This window comes from Erinaceus europaeus, chromosome 10 (assembly GCF_950295315.1).
Source record: "Erinaceus europaeus chromosome 10, mEriEur2.1, whole genome shotgun sequence".
Lineage (NCBI taxonomy): Eukaryota > Metazoa > Chordata > Mammalia > Eulipotyphla > Erinaceidae > Erinaceus > Erinaceus europaeus.
The window spans coordinates 916,209-939,965 of NC_080171.1; positions in this window are offsets into that span (position 1 = coordinate 916,209).

The following is a 23,757-nucleotide window of genomic DNA, read 5'->3' on the forward strand; positions in this document are numbered from 1 at the left end:
AATGGAGAGTAGGAGGAGGGAGACAGACTGAGCTCTCCTATAATGGCACTGGGAATGGAGTGGAGGAGGAGGGAGACATAATGAGCACTCCTATAATGGCACTGGGAATGGAGAGGAGGAGCAGGGAGACAGACTGGGCACTCCTATAATGGCACTGGGAATGGAGAGGAGGAGGAGGAGACAGACTGAGCACTCCTATAATGGCACTGGGAATGGAGAGGAGGAGGAGGAGACAGACTGAGCACTCCTATAATGGCATTGGGAATGGAGAGGAGGATGAGAAGACCGACTAAGCACTCCTATAATAGCACTGGGAATGGAGAGGAGGAGGGAGACAGACTGAGCACTCCTATAATCGCACTGGGAATGGAGAGGAGGAGGAGGAGACAGACTGAGCACTCCTATAATGGCATTGGGAATGGAGAGGCGGAGGAGGAGACAGACTGAGCACTCCTATAATGGCACTGGGAATGGATAGGAGGAGGGAGACAGACTGAGCACTCCTATAATCGCACTGGGATTGGAGAGGATGAGCAGGGAGACAGACTGAGCACTCCTATAATGGCACTGGGAATGGAGAGGAGGAGGAGGGAGACAGACTGAGCACTCCTATAATGGCACTGGGAATGTAGAGGAGGAGCAGTGAGACAGACTGAGCACTCCTATAATGGCATTGGGAATGGAGAGGAGGAGCAGGGAGACAGAAGGAGCTCTCCTGTTATGGCACTGGGAATGGAGAGGAGGAGCAGAGAGCCAGACTGAGCACTCCTAAAATGGCACTGGGAATGGAGTCGAGGAGGAGGGAGACAGACTGAGCACTCCTATAATGGCACTGGGAATGGAGAGGAGGAGGAGGAGACAGACTGAGCATTCCTATAATGGCACTGGGAATGGAGAGGAGGAGCAGGGAGACCGACTGAGCCCTCCTATAATGGCACTGGGAATGGAGAGGAGGAGGAGGAGACAGACTGAGCACTCCTATAATGGCACTGGGAATGGAGAGGAGGAGGAGCAGACAGACTGAGCACTCCTATAATGGCACTGGGAATGGAGAGGAGGAGGAGAAGGGAGACAGACTGATCAACCTATAATGGCACTGGGAATGGAGAGAAGGAGGAGGGAGACAGACTGAGCACTCCTATAATGGCACTGTGGATGGAGATGAGGAGCAGGGAGACAGACTGAGCACTCCTATAATGGCACTGGGAATGGAGAGGAGGAGGAGGAGACAGACTGAGCACTCCTATAATGGCACTGGGAATGGAGAGGAGGAGGAGGAGACAGACTGAGCACTCCTATAATGGCATTGGGAATGGAGAGGAGGAGGAGAAGGCAGACTGAGCACTCCTATAATGGCACTGGGAATGGAGAGGAGGAGGAGGAGACAGACTGAGCACTCTTAAAATGGCATTGGGAATGTGAGGAGGAGGAGGAGACAGACTGAGCACTCCTATAATGGCAGTGGGAATGGAGAGGAGGAGGGAGACAGACTAAGCACTCCTATAATCGCACTGGGAATGGAGAGGAGGAGGAGGGAGGCAGACTGAGTACTCCTATAATGGCACTGGGAATGGAGAGGAGGAGCAGGGAGACAGACTGAGCACTCCTATAATGGCACTGGGAATGGAGAGGAGGAGGAGGAGACAGACTGAGCACTCCTATAATGGCATTGGGAATGGAGAGGAGGAGTAGGGAGACAGAATGAGCACTCCTATAATGGCACTGGGAATGGAGAGGAGGAGCAGGGAGACAGACTGAGCACTCCTATAATGGCACTGGGAATGGAGAGGAGGAGCAGGGAGACAGAATGAGCACTCCGATAATGGCACTGGGAATGGAGAGGCTGAGGAGGAAGACAGACTGAGCACTCCTATAATGGCACTGTGAATGGAGAGGAGAAGCAGGGAGACAGACTGAGCACTCCTATATTGGCACTGGGAATGGAGAGGAGGAGGAGGAGACAGACTGAGCACTCCTATAATGGCACTGGGAATGGAGAGGAGGAGCAGGGAGACAGACTGAGCACTCCTATAATTGCACTGGGAATGGAGAGGAGGAGCAGCAAGACAGACTGAGCACTCCTATAATGGCACTGGGAATGGAGAGGAGGAGGAGGGAGACAGACTGAGCACTCCTATAATGGCACTGGGAATGGAGAGCAGGGGCAGAGAGACAGACTGATCACTCCTATAATGGCACTGGGAATGGCGAGGAGGAGGAGGGAGACAGAATGTGCACTCCTATAATGGCACTGGGAATGGAGAGGAGGAGCAGGGAGACAGACTGAGCACTCCTATAATGGCACTGGGAATGGAGAGGAGGAGGAGGAGACAGACTGAGCACTCCTATAATGTCATTGGGAATGGAGAGGAGGAGGAGGAGACAGACTGAGCACTCCTATAATGGCACTGGGAATGGAGAGGAGGAGGAGGAGACAGACTGAGCACTCCTATAATCACATTGGGAATGGAGAGGAGGATGAGAAGGCAGACTAAGCACTCATATAATGGCACTGGGAAAGGAGAGGAGGAGGGACACAGACTGAGCACTCCTATAATCGCACTGGGAATGGAGAGGAGGAGGAGGAGACAGACTGAGCACTCCTATAATGGCATTGGGAATGGAGAGGAGGAGGAGGAGACAGACTGAGCACTCCTATAATGGCACTGGGAATGGAGTGGAGGAGGGAGACAGACTGAGCACTCCTATAATCGCACTGGGAATGGAGAGGAGGAGCACGAGACAGACTGAGCACTCCTATAATGGCACTGGGAATGGAGAGGAGGAGCAGGGTGACAGACTGAGCACTCCTATAATGGCACTGGGAATGGAGTGGAGGAGGAGGGAGACAGTCTGAGCACTCCTATAATGGCACTGGAAATGGAGAGGAGGAGGAGGAGACAGACTGAGCACTCCTATAATGGCACTGGGAATGGAGAGGAGGAGAAGGTAGACAGACTGATCACTCCTATAATGGCACTAGGAATGGAGCGGAGGGGCAGGGAGACAGACTGAGCACTCCTATAATGGCAATGGAAAGGAAGGGAGAGGAGGAGCAGGGAGACAGACTGAGCACTCCTATAATGGCACTGGGAATGGAGAGGAGGAGCAGGGAGACAGACTGAGCACTCCTATAATGGCATTGGGAATGGAGAGGAGGAGGAGGAGACAGACTGAGCACTCCTATAATGGCATTGGGAATGGAGAGGAGGAGGAGGAGACAGACTGAGCACTCCTATAATGGCACTGGGAATGGAGAGGAGGAGCAGGGAGACAGACTGAGCACTCCTATAATGGCACTGGGAATGGAGATGAGGGGGAGGGAGACAGACTGAGTACTCCTATAATGGCACTGCGAATGGAGAGGAGGAGCTGGGAGACAGACAGAGCACTCCTATAATGGCACTGGGAATGGAGAGGAGGAGGAGGAGACAGACTGAGCACTCCTATAATGGCACTGGGAATGGAGAGGAGGAGCAGGGAGACAAACTGAGCACTCCTATAATGGCACTGTGAATGGAGAGTAGGAGGAGGGAGACAGCCTGAGCTCTCCTATAATGGCACTGGGAATGGAGTGGAGGAGGAGGGAGACATAATAGCACTCCTATAATGGCACTGGGAATGGAGAGGAGGAGCAGGGAGACAGACTGAGCACTCCTATAATGGCACTGGGAATGGAGAGGAGGAGGAGGAGACAGACTGAGCACTCCTATAATGGCACTGGGAATGGAGAGGAGGAGGAGGAGACAGACTGAGCACTCCTATAATGGCATTGGGAATGGAGAGGAGGATAAGAAGACCGACTAAGGACTCCTATAATAGCACTGGGAATGGAGAGGAGGAGGGAGACAGACTGAGCACTCCTATAATCGCACTGGGAGTGGAGAGGAGGAGGAGGAGACAGATTGAGCACTCCTATAATGGCATTGGGAATGGAGAGGAGGAGGAGGAGACAGACTGAGCACTCCTATAATGGCACTGGGAATGGAGAGGAGGAGTGAGACAGACTGAGCACTCCTATAATCGCACTGGGAATGGAGAGGAGGAGCAGGGAGACAGACTGAGCACTCCTATAATGGCACTGGGAATGGAGAGGAGGAGCAGGGAGACAGACTGAGCACTCCTATAAAGGCACTGGGAATGGAGAGGAGGAGCAGGGAGACCGACTGAGCACTCCTATAATGGCACTGGGAATGGAGAGGAGGAGCAGGGAGACAGAATGAGCACTCCTATAATGGCACTGGGAATGGAGAGGCGGAGGAGGGAGACAGACTGAGCACTCCTATAATGGCACTGTGAATGGAGAGGAGAAGCAGGGAGACAGACTGAGCACTCCTATATTGGCACTGGGAATGGAGAGGAGGAGGAGGAGACAGACTGAGCACTCCTATAATGGCACTGGGAATGGAGAGGAGGAGCAGGGAGACAGACTGAGCACTCCTATAATGGCATTGGGAATGGAGAGGAGGAGGAGGAGACAGACTGAGCACTCCTATAATGGCACTGGGAATGGAGTGGAGGAGGGAGACAGACTGAGCACTCCTATAATCGCACTGGGAATGGAGAGGAGGAGCACGAGACAGACTGAGCACTCCTATAATGGCACTGGGAATGGAGAGGAGGAGCAGGGTGACAGACTGAGCACTCCTATAATGGCAGTGGGAATGGAGTGGAGGAGGAGGGAGACAGTCTGAGCACTCCTATAATGGCACTGGAAATGGAGAGGAGGAGGAGGAGACAGACTGAGCACTCCTATAATGGCACTGGGAATGGAGAGGAGGAGAAGGTAGACAGACTGATCACTCCTATAATGGCACTAGGAATGGAGCGGAGGGGCAGGGAGACAGACTGAGCACTCCTATACTGGCAATGGAAAGGAAGGGAGAGGAGGAGCAGGGAGACAGACTGAGCACTCCTATAATGGCACTGGGAATGGAGAGGAGGAGCAGGGAGACAGACTGAGCACTCCTATAATGGCATTGGGAATGGAGAGGAGGAGGAGGAGACAGACTGAGCACTCCTATAATGGCATTGGGAATGGAGAGGAGGAGGAGGAGACAGACTGAGCACTCCTATAATGGCACTGGGAATGGAGAGGAGGAGCAGGGAGACAGACTGAGCACTCCTATAATGGCACTGGGAATGGAGATGAGGGGGAGGGAGACAGACTGAGTACTCCTATAATGGCACTGCGAATGGAGAGGAGGAGCTGGGAGACAGACAGAGCACTCCTATAATGGCACTGGGAATGGAGAGGAGGAGGAGGAGACAGACTGAGCACTCCTATAATGGCACTGGGAATGGAGAGGAGGAGCAGGGAGACAAACTGAGCACTCCTATAATGGCACTGTGAATGGAGAGTAGGAGGAGGGAGACAGCCTGAGCTCTCCTATAATGGCACTGGGAATGGAGTGGAGGAGGAGGGAGACATAATAGCACTCCTATAATGGCACTGGGAATGGAGAGGAGGAGCAGGGAGACAGACTGAGCACTCCTATAATGGCACTGGGAATGGAGAGGAGGAGGAGGAGACAGACTGAGCACTCCTATAATGGCACTGGGAATGGAGAGGAGGAGGAGGAGACAGACTGAGCACTCCTATAATGGCATTGGGAATGGAGAGGAGGATAAGAAGACCGACTAAGGACTCCTATAATAGCACTGGGAATGGAGAGGAGGAGGGAGACAGACTGAGCACTCCTATAATCGCACTGGGAGTGGAGAGGAGGAGGAGGAGACAGATTGAGCACTCCTATAATGGCATTGGGAATGGAGAGGAGGAGGAGGAGACAGACTGAGCACTCCTATAATGGCACTGGGAATGGAGAGGAGGAGTGAGACAGACTGAGCACTCCTATAATCGCACTGGGAATGGAGAGGAGGAGCAGGGAGACAGACTGAGCACTCCTATAATGGCACTGGGAATGGAGAGGAGGAGCAGGGAGACAGACTGAGCACTCCTATAAAGGCACTGGGAATGGAGAGGAGGAGCAGGGAGACCGACTGAGCACTCCTATAATGGCACTGGGAATGGAGAGGAGGAGCAGGGAGACAGAATGAGCACTCCTATAATGGCACTGGGAATGGAGAGGCGGAGGAGGGAGACAGACTGAGCACTCCTATAATGGCACTGTGAATGGAGAGGAGAAGCAGGGAGACAGACTGAGCACTCCTATATTGGCACTGGGAATGGAGAGGAGGAGGAGGAGACAGACTGAGCACTCCTATAATGGCACTGGGAATGGAGAGGAGGAGCAGGGAGACAGACTGAGCACTCCTATAATTGCACTGGGAATGGAGAGGAGGAGTAGGGAGACAGACTGAGCACTCCTATAATGGCACTGGGAATGGATAGGAGGAGGAGGGAGACAGACTGAGCACTCCTATAATGGCACTGGGAATGGAGAGCAGGGGCTGGGAGACAGACTGATCACTCCTATAATGGCACTGGGAATCGAGAGGAGGAGGAGGGAGACAGAATGTGCACTCCTATAATGGCACTGGGAATGGAGAGGAGGAGCAGGGAGACAGACTGAGCACTCCTATAATGGCACTGGGAATGGAGAGGAGGAGGAGGAGACAGACTGAGCACTCCTATAATGTCATTGGGAATGGAGAGGAGGAGGAGGAGACAGACTGAGCACTCCTATAATGGCACTGGGAATGGAGAGGATTAGGAGGAGACAGACTGAGCACTCCTATAATGGCATTGGGAATGGAGAGGAGGATAAGAAGGCAGACTAAGCACTCCTATAATGGCACTGGGAATGGAGAGTAGGAGGGAGACAGACTGAGCACTCCTATAATCGCACTGGGAATGGAGAGGAGGAGGAGGAGACAGACTGAGCACTCCTATAATGGCATTGGGAATGGAGAGGAGGAGCAGGGTGACAGACTGAACACTCCTATAATGGCACTGGGAATGGAGAGGAGGAGGAGGGAGACAGTCTGAGCACTCCTATAATGGCACTGGGAATGGAGAGGAGGAGGAGGAGACAGACTGAGCACTCTTATAATGGCATTGGGAATGGAGAGGATGAGGAGGGAGACAGAATGAGCACTCCTATAATGGCACTGGGAATGGAAAGGATGAGGAGCATGGAGACAGACTGAGCACCCTATAATGGCACTTGGAATGTAGAAGAGGAGGAGGGAGACAGACTGAGCACTCCTATAGTAGCACTGGGAATGGAGAGGAGGAGGAGGAGACAGACTGAGCACTCCTATAATGGCACTGGGAATGGAGAGGAGGAGGAGGGGGACAGACTGAGCACTCCTATAATGGCACAGGGAATGGAGAGGAGCAGGGAGACAGATTGAGCACTCCTATAATGGCACTGGGAATGGATAGGAGGAGGAGGAGACAGACTGAGCATTCCTATAATGGCACTGGGAATGGAGAGGAGGAGCAGGGAGACCGACTGAGCACTCCTATAATGGCACTGGGAATGGAGAGGAGGAGGAGGAGGGAGACAGACTGAGCACTCCTATAATGGCACTGGGAATGGAGAGGAGCAGGGAGACAGACTGAGCACTCCTATAATGGCACTGGGAATGGAGAGGAGGGGCTAGGAGACAGACTGAGAACTCCTATAATGGCACTGGGAATGGAGAGGAGGAGGAAGAGACAGACTGAGCACTCCTATAATGACACTGGGAATGGAGAGGAGGAGGAGGAGGAGACCGACTGAGCACTCCTAATAATGGCACTGGGAATGGAGAGGAGGAGGAGGGAGACAGACTGAGCACTCCTATAATGGCACTGGGAATGGAGAGGAGGAGGAGGAGACAGACTGAGCACTCCTATAATGGCATTTGGAATGGAGAGGAGGAGGAGGAGACAGACTGAGCACTCCTATAATGGCACTGGGAATGGAGAGGAGGAGAAGGTAGACAGACTGATCACTCCTATAATGGCACTAGGAATGGAGCGGAGGGGCAGGGAGACAGACTGAGCACTCCTATAATGGCACTGGGAATGGAGAGGAGGAGGAGGAGGGAGACAGACTGAGCACTCCTATAATGGCACTGGGAATGGAGAGGAGGAGGAGGAGGGAGACAGACTGAGCACTCCTATAATGGCACTGGGAATGGAGAGGAGCAGGGAGACAGACTGAGCACTCCTATAATGGCACTAGGAATGGAGCTTAGGGGCTGGGAGACAGACTGAGCACTCCTATAATGGCAATGGAAAGGAAGGGAGAGGAGGAGCAGGGAGACAGACTGAGCACTCCTATATTGGCACTGGGAATGGAGAGGAGGAGGAGGAGACAGACTGAGCACTCCTATAATGGCACTGGGAATGGAGAGGAGGAGCAGGGAGACAGACTGAGCACTCCTATAATTGCACTGGGAATGGAGAGGAGGAGTAGGGAGACAGACTGAGCACTCCTATAATGGCACTGGGAATGGATAGGAGGAGGAGGGAGACAGACTGAGCACTCCTATAATGGCACTGGGAATGGAGAGCAGGGGCTGGGAGACAGACTGATCACTCCTATAATGGCACTGGGAATGGAGAGGAGGAGGAGGGAGACAGAATGTGCACTCCTATAATGGCACTGGGAATGGAGAGGAGGAGCAGGGAGACAGACTGAGCACTCCTATAATGGCACTGGCAATGGAGAGGAGGAGGAGGAGACAGACTGAGCACTCCTATAATGTCATTGGGAATGGAGAGGAGGAGGAGGAGACAGACTGAGCACTCCTATAATGGCACTGGGAATGGAGAGGAGGAGGAGGAGACAGACTGAGCACTCCTATAATGGCATTGGGAATGGAGAGGAGGATGAGAAGGCAGACTAAGCACTCCTATAATGGCACTGGGAATGGAGAGGAGGAGGGAGACAGACTGAGCACTCCTATAATCGCACTGGGAATGGAGAGGAGGAGGAGGAGACAGACTGAGCACTCCTATAATGGCATTGGGAATGGAGAGGAGGAGGAGGAGACAGACTGAGCACTCCTATAATGGCACTGGGAATGGAGTGGAGGAGGGAGACAGACTGAGCACTCCTATAATCGCACTGGGAATGGAGAGGAGGAGCACGAGTCAGACTGAGCACTCCTATAATGGCACTGGGAATGGAGAGGAGGAGGGAGACAGACTGAGCACTCCTATAATCGCACTGGGAATGGAGAGGAGGAGGAGGAGACAGACTGAGCACTCCTATAATGGCATTGGGAATGAAGAGCAGGGGCTGGGAGACAGACTGATCACTCCTATAATGGCACTGGGAATGGAGAGGAGGAGGAGGGAGACAGAATGTGCACTCCTATAATGGCACTGGGAATGGAGAGGAGGAGCAGGGAGACAGACTGAGCACTCCTATAATGGCACTGGGAATGGAGAGGAGGAGGAGGAGACAGACTGAGCACTCCTATAATGTCATTGGGAATGGAGAGGAGGAAGAGGAGACAGACTGAGCACTCCTATAATGGCATTGGGAATGGAGAGGAGGATGAGAAGGCAGACCAAGCACTCCTATAATGGCACTGGGAATGGAGAGGAGGAGGGACACAGACTGAGCACTCCTATAATCGCACTGGGAATGGAGAGGAGGAGGAGGAGACAGACTGAGCACTCCTATAATGGCATTGGGAATGGAGAGGAGGAGGAGGAGACAGACTGAGCACTCCTATAATGGCACTGGGAATGGAGTGGAGGAGGGAGACAGACTGAGCACTCCTATAATCGCACTGGGAATGGAGAGGAGGAGCACGAGACAGACTGAGCACTCCTATAATGGCACTGGGAATGGAGAGGAGGAGCAGGGTGACAGACTGAGCACTCCTATAATGGCACTGGGAATCGAGAGGAGGAGGAGGGAGACAGTCTGAGCACTCCTATAATGGCACTGGGAATGGAGAGGAGGAGGAGGAGACAGACTGAGCACTCTTATAATGGCATTGGGAATGGAGAGGAGGAGGAGGGAGACAGAATGAGCACTCCTATAATGGCACTGGGAATGGAAAGCATGAGGAGCATGGAGACAGACTGAGCACCCTATAATGGCACTTGGAATGGAGAAGAGGAGGAGGGAGACAGACTGAGCATTCCTATAATAGCACTGGGAATGGAGAGGAGGAGGAGGAGACAGACTGAGCACTCCTATAATGGCACTGGGAATGGAGACGAGGAGGAGGGAGACAGACTGAGCACTCCTATAATGGCACTGGGAATGGAGAGGAGCAGGGAGACAGATTGAGCACTCCTATAATGGCACTGGGAATGGATAGGAGGAGGAGGAGACAGACTGAGCATTCCTATAATGGCACTGGGAATGGAGAGCAGGAGCAGGGAGACCGACTGAGCACTCCTATAATGGCACTGGGAATGGAGAGGAGGAGGAGGAGATAGACTGAGCACTCCTATAATGGCACTGGGAATGGAGAGGAGGAGGAGGAGGAGGGAGACAGACTGAGCACTCCTATAATGGCACTGGGAATGGAGAGGAGCAGGGAGACAGACTGAGCACTCCTATAATGGCACTGGGAATGGAGAGGAGGAGAAGAGACAGACTGAGCACTCCTATAATGACACTGGGAATGGAGAGGAGGAGGAGGAGAAGACCAACTGAGCACTCCTATAATGGCACTGGGAATGGAGAGGAGGAGGAGGGAGACAGACTGAGCACTCCTATAATGGCACTGGGAATGGAGAGGAGGAGGAGGAGGAGACAGACTGAGCACTCCTATAATGGCATTTGGAATGGAGAGGAGGAGGAGGAGACAGACTGAGCACTCCTATAATGGCACTTGGAATGGAGAGGAGGAGAAGGTAGACAGACTGATGACTCCTATAATGTCACTAGGAATGGAGCGGAGGGGCAGGGAGAAAGACTGAGCACTCCTATAATGGCAATGGAAAGGAAGGGAGAGGAGGAGCAGGGAGACAGACTGAGCACTCCTATAATGGCACTGGGAATGGAGAGGAGGAGCAGGGAGACAGACTGAGCACTCCTATAATGGCATTGGGAATGGAGAGGAGGAGGAGGAGACAGACTGAGCACTCCTATAATGGCATTGGGAATGGAGAGGATGAGGAGGAGACAGACTGAGCACTCTTATAATGGCACTGGGAATGGAGAGGAGGAGCAGGGAGACAGACTGAGCACTCCTATAATGGCACTGGGAATGGAGATGAGGGGGAGGGAGACAGACTGAGTACTCCTATAATGGCACTGCGAATGGAGAGGAGGAGCTGGGAGACAGACTGAGCACTCCTATAATGGCACTGGGAATGGAGAGGAGGAGGAGGAGACAGACTGAGCACTCCTATAATGGCACTGTGAATGGAGAGTAGGAGGAGGGAGACAGACTGAGCTCTCCTATAATGGCACTGGGAATGGAGTGGAGGAGGAGGGAGACATAATGAGCACTCCTATAATGGCACTGGGAATGGAGAGGAGGAGCAGAGAGACAGACTGAGCACTCCTATAATGGCACTGGGAATGGAGAGGAGGAGGAGGAGACAGACTGAGCACTCCTATAATGGCACTGGGAATGGAGAGGAGGAGGAGGAGACAGACTGAGCACTCCTATAATGGCACTGGGAATGGAGAGGAGGAGGAGAAGACCGACTAAGCACTCCTATAATAGCACTGGGAATGGAGAGGAGGAGGGAGACAGACTGAGCACTCCTATAATCGCACTGGGAATGGAGAGGAGGAGGAGGAGACAGACTGAGCACTCCTATAATGGCATTGGGAATGGAGAGGAGGAGGAGGAGACAGACTGAGCACTCCTATAATGGCACTGCGAATGGAGAGGAGGAGGGAGACAGACTGAGCACTCCTATAATGGCACTGGGAATGGAGAGGAGGAGCAGGGAGACAGACTGAGCACTCCTATAATCGCACTGGGAATTGAGAGGAGGAGGAGGGAGACAGACTGAGCACTCCTATAATGGCACTGGGAATGGAGAGGAGGAGCAGGGAGACAGACTGAGCACTCCTATAATGGCATTGGGAATGGAGAGGAGGAGCAGGGAGACAGAAGGAGCTCTCCTGTGATGGCACTGGGAATGGAGAGGAGGAGCAGTGAGACAGACTGAGCACTCCTATAATGGCATTGGGAATGGAGAGGAGGAGCAGGGAGACAGAAGGAGCTCTCCTGTGATGGCACTGGGAATGGAGAGGAGGAGCAGGGAGCCAGACTGAGCACTCCTAAAATGGCACTGGAAATGGAGATGAGGAGGAGGGAGACAGACTGAGCACTCCTATAATGGCACTGGGAATGGAGAGGAGGAGGAGGAGACAGACTGAGCACTCTTATAATGGCATTGGGAATGTGAGGAGGAGGAGGAGACAGACTGAGCACTCCTATAATGGCACTGGGAATGGAGAGGAGGAGGAGGAGACAGACTGAGCACTCCTATAATGGCACTGGGAATGGAGAGGAGGAGGAGAAGGGAGACAGACTGAGCAACCTATAATGGCACTGGGAATGGAGAGGAGGAGGAAGGAGACAGACTGAGCACTTCTATAATGGCACTGGGAATGGAGAGGAGGAGGAGGAGACAGACTGAGCACTCCTATAATGGCACTGGGAATGGAGAGGAGGAGGAGGAGACAGACTGAGCACTCCTATAATGGCATTGGGAATGGAGAGGAGGAGGAGAAGGCAGACTGAGCACTCCTATAATGGCATTGGGAATGTGAGGAGGAGGAGGAGACAGACTGAGCACTCCTATAATGGCACTGGGAATGGAGAGGAGGAGGGAGACAGACTAAGCACTCCTATAATCGCACTGGGAATGGAGAGGAGGAGCAGGGAGACAGACTGAGCACTCCTATAATGGCACTGGGAATGGAGAGGAGCACCAGGGAGACAGACTGAGCACTCCTATAATGGCACTGGGAATGGAGAGCAGGAGGAGGAGACAGACTGAGCACTCCTATAATGGCATTGGGAATGGAGAGGAGGAGTAGGGAGACAGAATGAGCACTCCTATAATGGCACTGGGAATGGAGAGGAGGAGCAGGGAGACAGACTGAGCACTCCTATAATGGCACTGGGAATGGAGAGGAGGAGGAGGGAGACAGACTGAGCACTCCTATAATGGCATTGGGAATGGAGAGGAGGAGGAGGAGACAGCCTGAGCACTCCTATAATGGCACTGCAAATGGAGAGGAGGAGGAGGAGACAGACTGAGCACTCCTATAATGGCATTGGGAATGGAGAGGAGGAGGAGAAGGCACACTGAGCACTCCTATAATGGCACTTGGAATGGAGAGGAGGAGGAGGAGACAGACTGAGCACTCTTATAATGGCATTGGGAATGTGAGGAGGAGGAGGAGACAGACTGAGCACTCCTATAATGGCACTGGGAATGGAGAGGAGAAGGCAGACAGACTGAGCACTCCTATAATCGCACTGGGAATGGAGAGGAGGAGCAGGGAGACAGACTGAGCACTCCTATAATGGCACTGGGAATGGAGAGGAGGAGGAGGAGACAGACTGAGCACTCCTATAATGGCACTGGGAATGGAGACAGGAGCAGGGAGACAGAGTGAGCACTCCTATAATGGCACTGGGAATGGAGAGGAGGAGGAGGGAGACAGACTGAGCACTCCTATAATGGCACTGGGAATGGAGAGGTGGAGCAGGGAGACAGACTGAGCACTCCTATCATGGCACTGGGAATTGAGAGGTAGAGGAGGTAGACCGACTGAGCACTCCTATAATGGCACTGGGAATGGAGAGGAGGAGCAGGGAGACAGACTGAGCACTCCTATAATGGCACTGGGAATGGAGAGGAGGAGCAGGGAGACAGACTGAGCACTCCTATAATGGCACTGGGAATGGAGAGGAGTTGGAGAGAGAAAGACTGAGCACTCCTATAATGGCACTGGGAATGGAGAGGAGGAGCAGGGAGACAGACTGAGCACTCCTATAATGGTGCTGGGAATGTCGAGGAGGAGCAGGGAGACAGACTGAGCACTCCTATAATGGCACTGGGAATGGGGAGGAGGAGGAGGAGACAGACTGAGCACTCCTATATTGGCACTGGGAATGGAGAGGAGGAGCATGGAGACAGACTGAGCACTCCTATAATGGCACTGGGAATGGAGAGGAGGAGGAGGAGACAGACTGAGCACTCCTATAATGGCACTGGGAATGGAGAGGAGGAGCAGCGAGACAGACTGAGCACTCCTATAATGGCACTGGGAATGGAGAGTAGGAGGAGGAGACAGACTGAGCACTTCTATAATGGCACTGGGAATGGAGAGGAGGAGGAAGGAGACAGACTGAGCACTCCTATAATGGCACTGGGAATGAAGAGGAGGAGGAGGAGACAGACTGAGCACTCCTATAATGGCACTGGGAATGGAGAGGAGGAGGAGACAGACTGAGCATTCCTATAATGGCACTGGGAATGGAGAGGAGGAGCAGGAGACAGACTGAGCACTCCTATAATGGCACTGGGAATGGAGAGGAGGAGGAGGAGACAGACTGAGTACTCCTATAATATACTGCGAATGGAGAGGAGGAGGAGGGAGACAGACTGAGCACTCATATAATGGCACTGTGATTTGGTAGTGTTGGGGGAGTCAATTCCGCTCTCCTATAGTTTTATATTATTGGGAATGACAAACAAATAGAAACAAAGAACAAGACTTGTTGGCAAATTGAATGGGGAGAAAATGATTTGGGACACAATTAGAAGTAGCATCCATATTTTTTTTCTGCGTTTGAACTGCATATTTAGAATATTTGTTTTATATGTTGAGTTTTTCAGAATCAATGAAATACAGTGTAAATATTTAATTATGTCTCCAAGTACAACAAAAAGGAGCAAATCATATTTGAGCCACAGAAGTGGTGTAATTCCCTGGGATTGGCTAGTCAGTGGTTTCTACTGCAGAGATGATGCAAATCTCACGTGACCACACAGAGGCTTCAGCCCTGAGTATTTAAACTACTATGGAACTTAGTAGTAGAATAACGTCTTATAGGAGACAATTGTGGGTCATACTCTTAATTGCAATACGAACTTGAATTTTTAAAGTTTCATTTCATCTTGGTAAATACGGCATATTTTATTTCCTATTGTTTTTTGATTAGTGACTTATGAGATACCAGGGGCATAATACTGAACTATCCCCACCACCAGAGGCCTGTGTCCCCAGTCTTCCAATGGAAATTGAATGTTAGCTCTCTTAAGGTCACAGATATGAATCCATTCATATATATTTCCCCCCCCCCCAATATGGTCCTGCCTTCCCTTCCTTTCTAAGTCACATCTACACCTATGGCTACTTCAGAATGCCTGTCCTAGTTTCCTCTTCCCTCTCTGTTTCCTGCTTAATTAGAGTCCAGAGCCCTCTGGTCATCTCCCCCCTATCATTTATCCCCCTCTCTGCGAGTCTGGAACAAAATTCTTTATGTGGTGCAGAAGGCGGGAGTCCTGGCTTCTGTCATTGCTTCTCCGCTGGACATGGGTGTTGACAGGTGGATCCACACCCCCAGCCTGTGTCTGTCTGTCCCTAGTGGGCAGGGGTCTGGGGAGGGGAGGCTCCAGGACACATGGGTGAGGGCGTCTGCCCAGGGGAGTCAGGATGGTGTCATGGTAGCATCTGCAGCTTGGTGGCTGAAATACAGTAAGATATAAAGCAGGACAAAATTATTAATGAACATAAAGAAACCAGAAAGTAGAAAGAGAACAGATGAGAGCAGGAATCTTAGGGTAGAAAAATTAAGGAAGTCTATTTTAGGTATGTTCTTAGGAACCCATTACTTTCATAGTTTTTGCTTGAGTTTGATAGGTAATAAATATATTGTGTGGGAAGATGGTGTCAGAGTTGAGAATAGTACTAGAAAGCTGAATTTGGGTGGAAAGTAGATCCCGAACTTGAAGAAAATAGATGTATACAGTTAACTGTTTACCACATCAATCTGACCCAGGGCCCATATATATTCATATTCAGCACAGGAGCCTGTGTGCCCTCTGAGTCCCTGTCAGCTCACAGTCCATGGTCACAGCTGGAACATTCTAGGCTGCTCTTATTTCAGGACCCATCTTCCTCAAGGGGAAGAGCAGGCTGACCAGTCTCCCTTCAGAGAGTGGGGTGTCCCTACCATCGTTGTTTTATAGTGAAGGCAAGGTCCTGGAGAGGCCCACAGGAGGCCTTGAAGTGACCAGTTATGGTAGAGAGAGGGATCTGTTAGAGGTCTAGGCCCATCATGTCTGTGTGGGAATGCAAGGATTCTTGACTAGGACCTTGGATAATGGGGTGGCCTAGTAGTGACCAAAGATGCCACCATTAAGTAAGCCAGTCTCTTGTCCTTATCCAGCTTTTGTAGGGCTTTATTTACCTGATGAGCTTAGACTTTCTCCCAGTTGTTAAAGCCTTGAGTGCGCTTTGTTGTATCCAAACCCTTGTTGGGTTTATGGGGTCTGCCTTCTTTGGGCCTTTCCACTAGACTGGCAAACATGGCATGTTTTGTGTATTGCCTACATTTGGTTTGCTAGGACTGTTTTATAGAGTGCAGAGTACATCAGAAATTAATCTTCTCTCAGCTCTGGAGGTTAGAAGTCCAAAGCTGAGCTGCCAACAGGTCTGATGTCTTCTGAGGCCTCTGTCCTTGGTCTCCTAACAGTGGCCTTCCTCCAGCGTCCTCACACGACCTCTCCTGTGTGCTTCTCTGTCCAAGTCTCCTGCTCTACAAGGATGCCAGCTGCACTGAATGATGGCCCACCCCGAAGATCTCATTCTCACTCAGTCACCTCTTTCTAGATCTCATCTGCAAGTCAACTGCTTTCAGGGAGACTGGGGAGTGACGCATCTACACATGGACTTCAGTGTTTGGCGGGGAGGGATGCCATGGGCCAAGCCACAGCTGTGAGACTCAGATCTGCACTGCATTGAGCCAGTTCTTTGAATGATTGAATCTAATGGCTCTGAATGCTGAGGACAGAGCCAAGAGTGACTTCACTGCAGAACACTGAGGGGAGTGATCACCCTGTTCCTTCATAAGTGGTCTGTTTCCTGGGCTCACTAGAGATTTGGTCATCTTCTGGCTCAGCATCTTGGCGTGGGGTAATCTACATGTGCTATCTGAAACGTGTTTTCATGAAAACATGGGCGGTGAACACTGACACTGTTTGTGTAGATACAAGTACATGGAAAAACTTGATGAAACCACGTCACCTCAGCGTGTTTGTTGGAAACCCTAGAGGTCAGTTCTGTGGAGCTTCTGGGACTATGCCATTTCTACCCCAGTGCTACTCATCCTGAGACAGATTGCCAGGTTCTGTCAATTTGGCATCACAGAAGACTATCTTCACCAATCCTGCTTATCCTCATATATAGGACTCAACGTCCATGTACCAGGGGAAAACACTGTGGAGGTGTGTTTACATTTTCCAAGAAAATAAAGTGAGAAAAATGTTTTTACCACATTTCACATTAATAAAATATATTTATAACAAACTGGCATTCTAAACAACCCAAGCAAGCCTTAATTAGTTTAAATTAATCACCAATACCCTTTTATTGCCTCAAATTCTATCCTGAGCACAAACAGGTCAATTTTCTCTTTACCCTGACACCAAATGGCTCCACAGAGTTCTGTACTCATTAAGTGAAATAGAGGGGCCAGGAGGTGGTGCAGTTGGTTAAGTGCTCACATTACGGTGCACAAGGCCCAGGGTTCAAGCACTCAGTCCCCATCTGCAGGGAGGAAAGCTTCACAAGTGGCCAAGCAAGGCTAAAAGTGTCTCTATCCCCTTCCTCTCAATTTCTTTCTCTCTGCATACAAAAATAAATAAATATAAATGTTAAAAAATAAGTTGATGGAGTAGCAGCAGCAGCAGCTGTGTTTCCTTTCCTCTCCTGGATCAACTATGAATACCAAAGGAGACCACCTGTGACCACAACAAGACAGGACTAGAACGACTTCAGAAACCCATCAAATCACCAGTGAGTGCAAACACATGTGGCTCGTGAACAGAGAGGAGCCTAGGGAGAGGTTAAGTGGCTGGTAATAATCTGGCAGTTTACCAGTTGAGGCACCACCTCCAGTCTGTTTCACCAACAAAAAGACAGCTGAAGGGAGGAGAGGGCTCCCCTGAGGCTCCCCTGAGGCTCACCAAATGCAACTGTGAGTCTCCATTGCTACTGCCCTTCTTCTTCTTCTTCTTCTTCTTCTTCTTCTTCTTCTTCTTCTTCTTCTTCTTCTTCTTCTTCTTCTTCTCCTCCTCCTTCTAGCATTTGCCCTTCTTCCGTAGCCAGTTAATGGCTTTGAAAGGGACTGGGATCCATGTGGATTCAGTCGGCTAGGAAGGATCGTCAGTTTCCCCAATGAATGGGTACTCACGGGATGCACCACGGGAAGGTCGATCCAATGCATCCCACTACTGCCCTCAGAAGCTGCAGCAGTGGCAGGGAGGCCATGTGCTGACACCAGGGAACAGAGAACTAACCAGGAAACTCAGGAGAAGATCTATACCTCAGTGGCCTAGCAGGGGTCTATGAGACTCTCTTTGCATAACCACTGGATTATCTCTGCCCCACTCTGTTTATCTCTTGGTCAGGAGTCAGTGATTAAGCTAAGAAGCCTACTTATAGTTTAAAAGCCCTCAGACTCCTATAGCCTAAAGGGAAGAAAAAGAATAAAAGAGACTTTTAATCCATTGAGCTCCAACTGAGGGATTAAAATACTATTGAAACAACTGTCAATTTCCACAATTGTGAACCCTTTAATTACCTTACTTAGACACAAGTCAATCCAGGCAAGAGTGATAAGTAATTTGAAAAGTACTGAGAGAGGGACCTCATAACATCCTATATAAAATGGTTAAGCCAATAAGAAGAAATATTGGTGAAATGAACCAGGACAAGAGTTCAGCTAAAAGCCCACCAAAGGTTGAACCACAAAATAATGAGGTCAACATCCAAATACTAGTTAAAGAAATAATCACAGGAGTGAGTAAAGAGTTTGAAAGAATTGTCATCAGAAATGCAGAAACAACAAATGAGACTCTGGAAGAAAACACTAATTATCTCAAGGTTATTAGAGAGCTGAAAGCTGAAATAGCTAAATTAACAAAAGAACAAAACTAGCTGAACAAGCTAAAAAAGTATCAGAACAGAGTAACAAAATAGATGAACTACAGAAAACAGTAGAGGGGAGAGAGAATAGAATAAATGAGGCTGAAGACAGAATTAGCAAGATCAAGGACTAATTAGAGAAAACAAAAAAAGAAGTAAGAGATCTCCAAAAGAGACTAAGAGATACTGAAAACAACAACAGAGACCAATGGGATGACTTCAAAAAAATAATATACACATTGTTGGCTTACCAGTGGAAGAAAGAGAGGGAGAGGAAGAAAGCATTCTTCAGGCCATAATAGCTGAGAACTTCTCTAGTCTAGACAATATAAAAGACATAAAGATTCAAGAAGCCCAGAGGGTCCCAAACAGAATTAATCCAGACTTAAAGACAACAAGACACATCTTATTTAGAATGGAAAAAAATAAGGAAAAAGAAAGGATCCTGAAGGCTGCAAGAGAAAAACAAAGAGTCACCTACAAAGGAAAACCTATAAGATTAGCAGTAGACTTCTCCACAGAAACAATACAGGCCAGAAGAGAATGGCAAGATATCTATAGAGTACTCAATGAGAAAGGCTTTCAACCAAGAATACTATATCCTGCTAGACTGTCTTTCAGACTAGATGAAGTCATCAAAATCTTCTCAGACAAGCAACAGTTGAAAGAACCAACTATCAACAAGCCTGCCCTGAAAGAAGTTCTGAAAGGTCTCCTCTAAACAGTCAGACCACCATAAATAGGCCATATATCAGAACACTCTGAAACTCTACAAGAATGGCATTAAATATCTTCAGTCTTTGATATCAATAAAAGTCAGTGGCCTGAATTCACCTCTTAAAAGGCACAGAGTAGGAAGATGTATAAGAAAACACAACCCAACCATATGCTGTTTACAGGAAGCCCATGGAACTCAACAAGATAAACACAGACTCAAAGTGAAAGTGGATGGAAAGCTATCATACAGGCCAATGGCCCACAAAAAAGGGCAGGAACAGCTATTCTTATATATGACATGATAGACTTTAAAATAAATAAAATTTAAAAAGATAGGGATGGACCCTACTTAATGCTCAGTGGATCAACTATATGCCATCAAGCTAGAGAACCTGGAAGAAATGGACGATTTCCCAGATATCTACGAACTTCCAAAACTAAGTAAAGAGGAATTAGATAACATGAACATGCCCATCACAGCTAATGAAATTGAAACAGTTATCAAAAATCTTCCCAAAAATAAAAGTGGACCAGGTGGTTTTACAAATGAATTTTACAAAACCTTCAAAGAAGAACTAATACCTCTATTTTTAAAAGTCATCCAGAAGATTAAAGACACTGGAATACTCCCTTCCAGCTTCTATGAAGCCAACATCATTTTGATATGAAAGGAAGACAGAGACACAAACCAAAAAAGAAAACTACAGATCAATATCTCTGAATATATATAAATAGATGCTAAAATATTGAACAAAATTCTAGCCAACTGCATACAGCAGTATATTAAAAAGATTGTTCATCATGACCAAGTGGAGTTTACCCTAGGAATGTAAGGTTGGTTTAATATACGTAAATCAATCAAAGTGATCCACCACATCAACAAAAGCAAGACCTAAAACCACATGGTCAAATCAATAGATGCAGAGAAAGCCTTTGACAAAATACAACATCCCTTTATGACCAAAATGCTACAAAAAATGGAAATAGATTGAAAATTCCTGAAGATAGTGGAGTCTATATATAGCAAGCCTACAGCCAACATCATACTCAATGGTGAAAAACTGGAAGCATTTCCTCTCAGATCAGGTACTAGACAGAGCTGCCCACTATCCCCATTATTATTCAACATAGTGTTGGAAGTTCTTGCCATAGCAATCAGGCAGGAGCAAGGAATTAAAGGCATACAGATTCGAAGAGAAGAAGTCAAACTCTCCCTATTTGCAGATTGTTGTTTTCGATGGGTTAGGTTGTTTTCACCGGGCTGGCTTCACGGGCGGGTAACAGACGACCAGGGACTCATAGTTGAGCTGTAGGCAGTATCTCTTTATTCATGCAGAACTCAGCACAATCTAAGTCGAGCTAAGCTAAACTCAAGGTAAAGTACTCTAAAACTCACAATGCTGTCTTTATATATACTTGCCAAGTAGGGTGGAAACAGGGTGTGACATAGAGAGGGTGGAGAGAAAAGTGACTGGTGACAATCAGAGTGTGACAAGGAGAGGATCAGGGTGTGACAAGGAGGGGGGGTGGAGCAAAAACATATCATGAAACAGTGGGGATTGAACCAATGCCCTGGAGGAAGGTACTTGTTAACAGCGGTTATATAAATAGAATGAAGTGGTTATGTAAATAGAATAGTGTTAAGCAGGGGGGATTTAAACCAAATGAAACAGAAAGGGTCTCATGCATACCAACAATTCCCCCTTTCTTTTTAACTAATGGCCATTATGGGGTGAACAGAAACGTATATCGTACAGGCGTTTTCAAAAGAACTGGCATATAACATGGAAAACAAAATAGGCGAGCAGCAATAACCAGTGTGATGCCAAGTGGAGCTTTTCTTGCCTCAAAGGGCAAGGCCTAGCAGGCGAAAGGGCATTTCTTGCCTCTGGGAATGCTTCATGCCTCTGGGGGCATCTTTTGCCTCAAAGGGCATTTCTTGCCTCTGGGAATGCTTCATGCCTCTGGGGGCATCTCTTGCCTCAAAGGGCGTTTGCCTGCCTCTGTGGGCATCTCTTGCCTCTTGGGGCGCTTCATGCCTCTGTGGGCATAACCTAATAAGGAGGGGGAGCTTTCTGCCTCTGGGACAGAGCCTGCAGGCGAGGGGACATGGTCTATAAAGTTTCAAGGCAATTGGCTGAAGTTAAGTCTTTGAGAAACACAGCAGTGTGTACCAGTAAGTCCGATGGAGGTGTCAGTCCAAAGTAGCTGACCACAGAAGAAAATGCCGGAGGATGAAATGCTGCACGTCTGTCTCGATGGGGAATGTTGGCCACCAGAATTTTGCTTTTCTGTAGAGAGTGATCTTTGGAGTCTGTGAATCTGTTTCTTCAGGTCGTGCCAGGTCACCTCATTGGTTTCCGGGGGCGACGTCAGAGAACAGGGGTCCAAATGGATTTCCGGGATTTCCATTTGAGTAGATGCTTTTTCATGTGAAGACTTGACAGCTGAAATTCACTTACTTGTCAAACAAAACTTGTAGCAGATTAGAAGTTTACTATAATTGATAACTCCATTATAATTGTAAGTCCTTTCTAGTATCATTTCAAGGTTGTTAAAACAGTTTAAACTCAATAAAATGTGGAAAGGTAAACAGAAGAACCACGGTTAAAAGCCTCAGGCATGAGAATAATTAACATTATCATTGCACTATCTGCCCCACCCATAACTCATACAGTTTTCAGGATTAAACGTTTCAGATTCATGTCAAGACGTAAAAGAGAAATCAAAGGAGGGAAAAAACAACTTTTTGGATTGTTTCTGGATGTCTCTAGAAATCATGGCTGCGTCCAGCATTTTTTTTTTTTAAGTCAATGTCAAACAAAAATTCAGTCATTCAAATCATTCTCTTATTAAACGCAACTTGAACCAGATTATCAAGATCTCACCATGTAGGATTAAGAATCCCCGGAGGGCGACCTAGTCCAAAAAGGTCCTCGAAATTCCATTTAGGGTGTTTCTGACTGTTCCTGCTGGATTGCTTCAGGCACCCATTTTTAAAAGCGTCTTCCCATTGAAGAAAGAATCCAATCAGGAGAGTAGAACTAACCACATGTCTCCATACTTGGGAACTGCCAGGGTACTGGAGAATGTTCTTCAAATTAGAGTAGTCCTTCTCCATGGGAAACATTCGAGAAGAAGTCCAGAAAGTTCCAGGGGAAATCCCCATGCATATCCCAAGGTCTATGATCACGGTCATAAAGAACCAAACTGTGGCCCAGAGCAAAACGTAGTCCTTTTCCTCAGGAAACATGGGAGAGGGAATCCAGAAAGTCCAAGGAGAAATCTCCATGCATCTCCCAAGCTCTATGATCCCGGTCATAAGAAACCAAAGTTCCCGGTCAGGGAAACAAAGTTTGGCCCAGAGCAAAATGTTCCAGAGACAGAGTAACTGTCTCATGATGAAACAGTAGAGGCTTTGGCAAACCTCTTCATAAGTAGAAGAGAAGACCATAGTGCATAGGTAGGCAAAGTCTTCACTTATCTGGGAGTTGCACAGGTCTGGTCCCACGTTGTAGGCGCCATATGTTGTTTTCGATGGGTTAGGTTGTTTTCACCGGGCTGGCTTCACGGGCGGGTAACAGACGACCAGGGACTCATAGTTGAGCTGTAGGCAGTATCTCTTTATTCATGCAGAACTCAGCACAATCTAAGTCGAGCTAAGCTAAACTCAAGGTAAAGTACTCTAAAACTCACAATGCTGTCTTTATATATACTTGCCAAGTAGGGTGGAAACAGGGTGTGACATAGAGAGGGTGGAGAGAAAAGTGACTGGTGACAATCAGAGTGTGACAAGGAGAGGATCAGGGTGTGACAAGGAGGGGGGGTGGAGCAAAAACATATCATGAAACAGTGGGGATTGAACCAATGCCCTGGAGGAAGGTACTTGTTAACAGCGGTTATATAAATAGAATGAAGTGGTTATGTAAATAGAATAGTGTTAAGCAGGGGGGATTTAAACCAAATGAAACAGAAAGGGTCT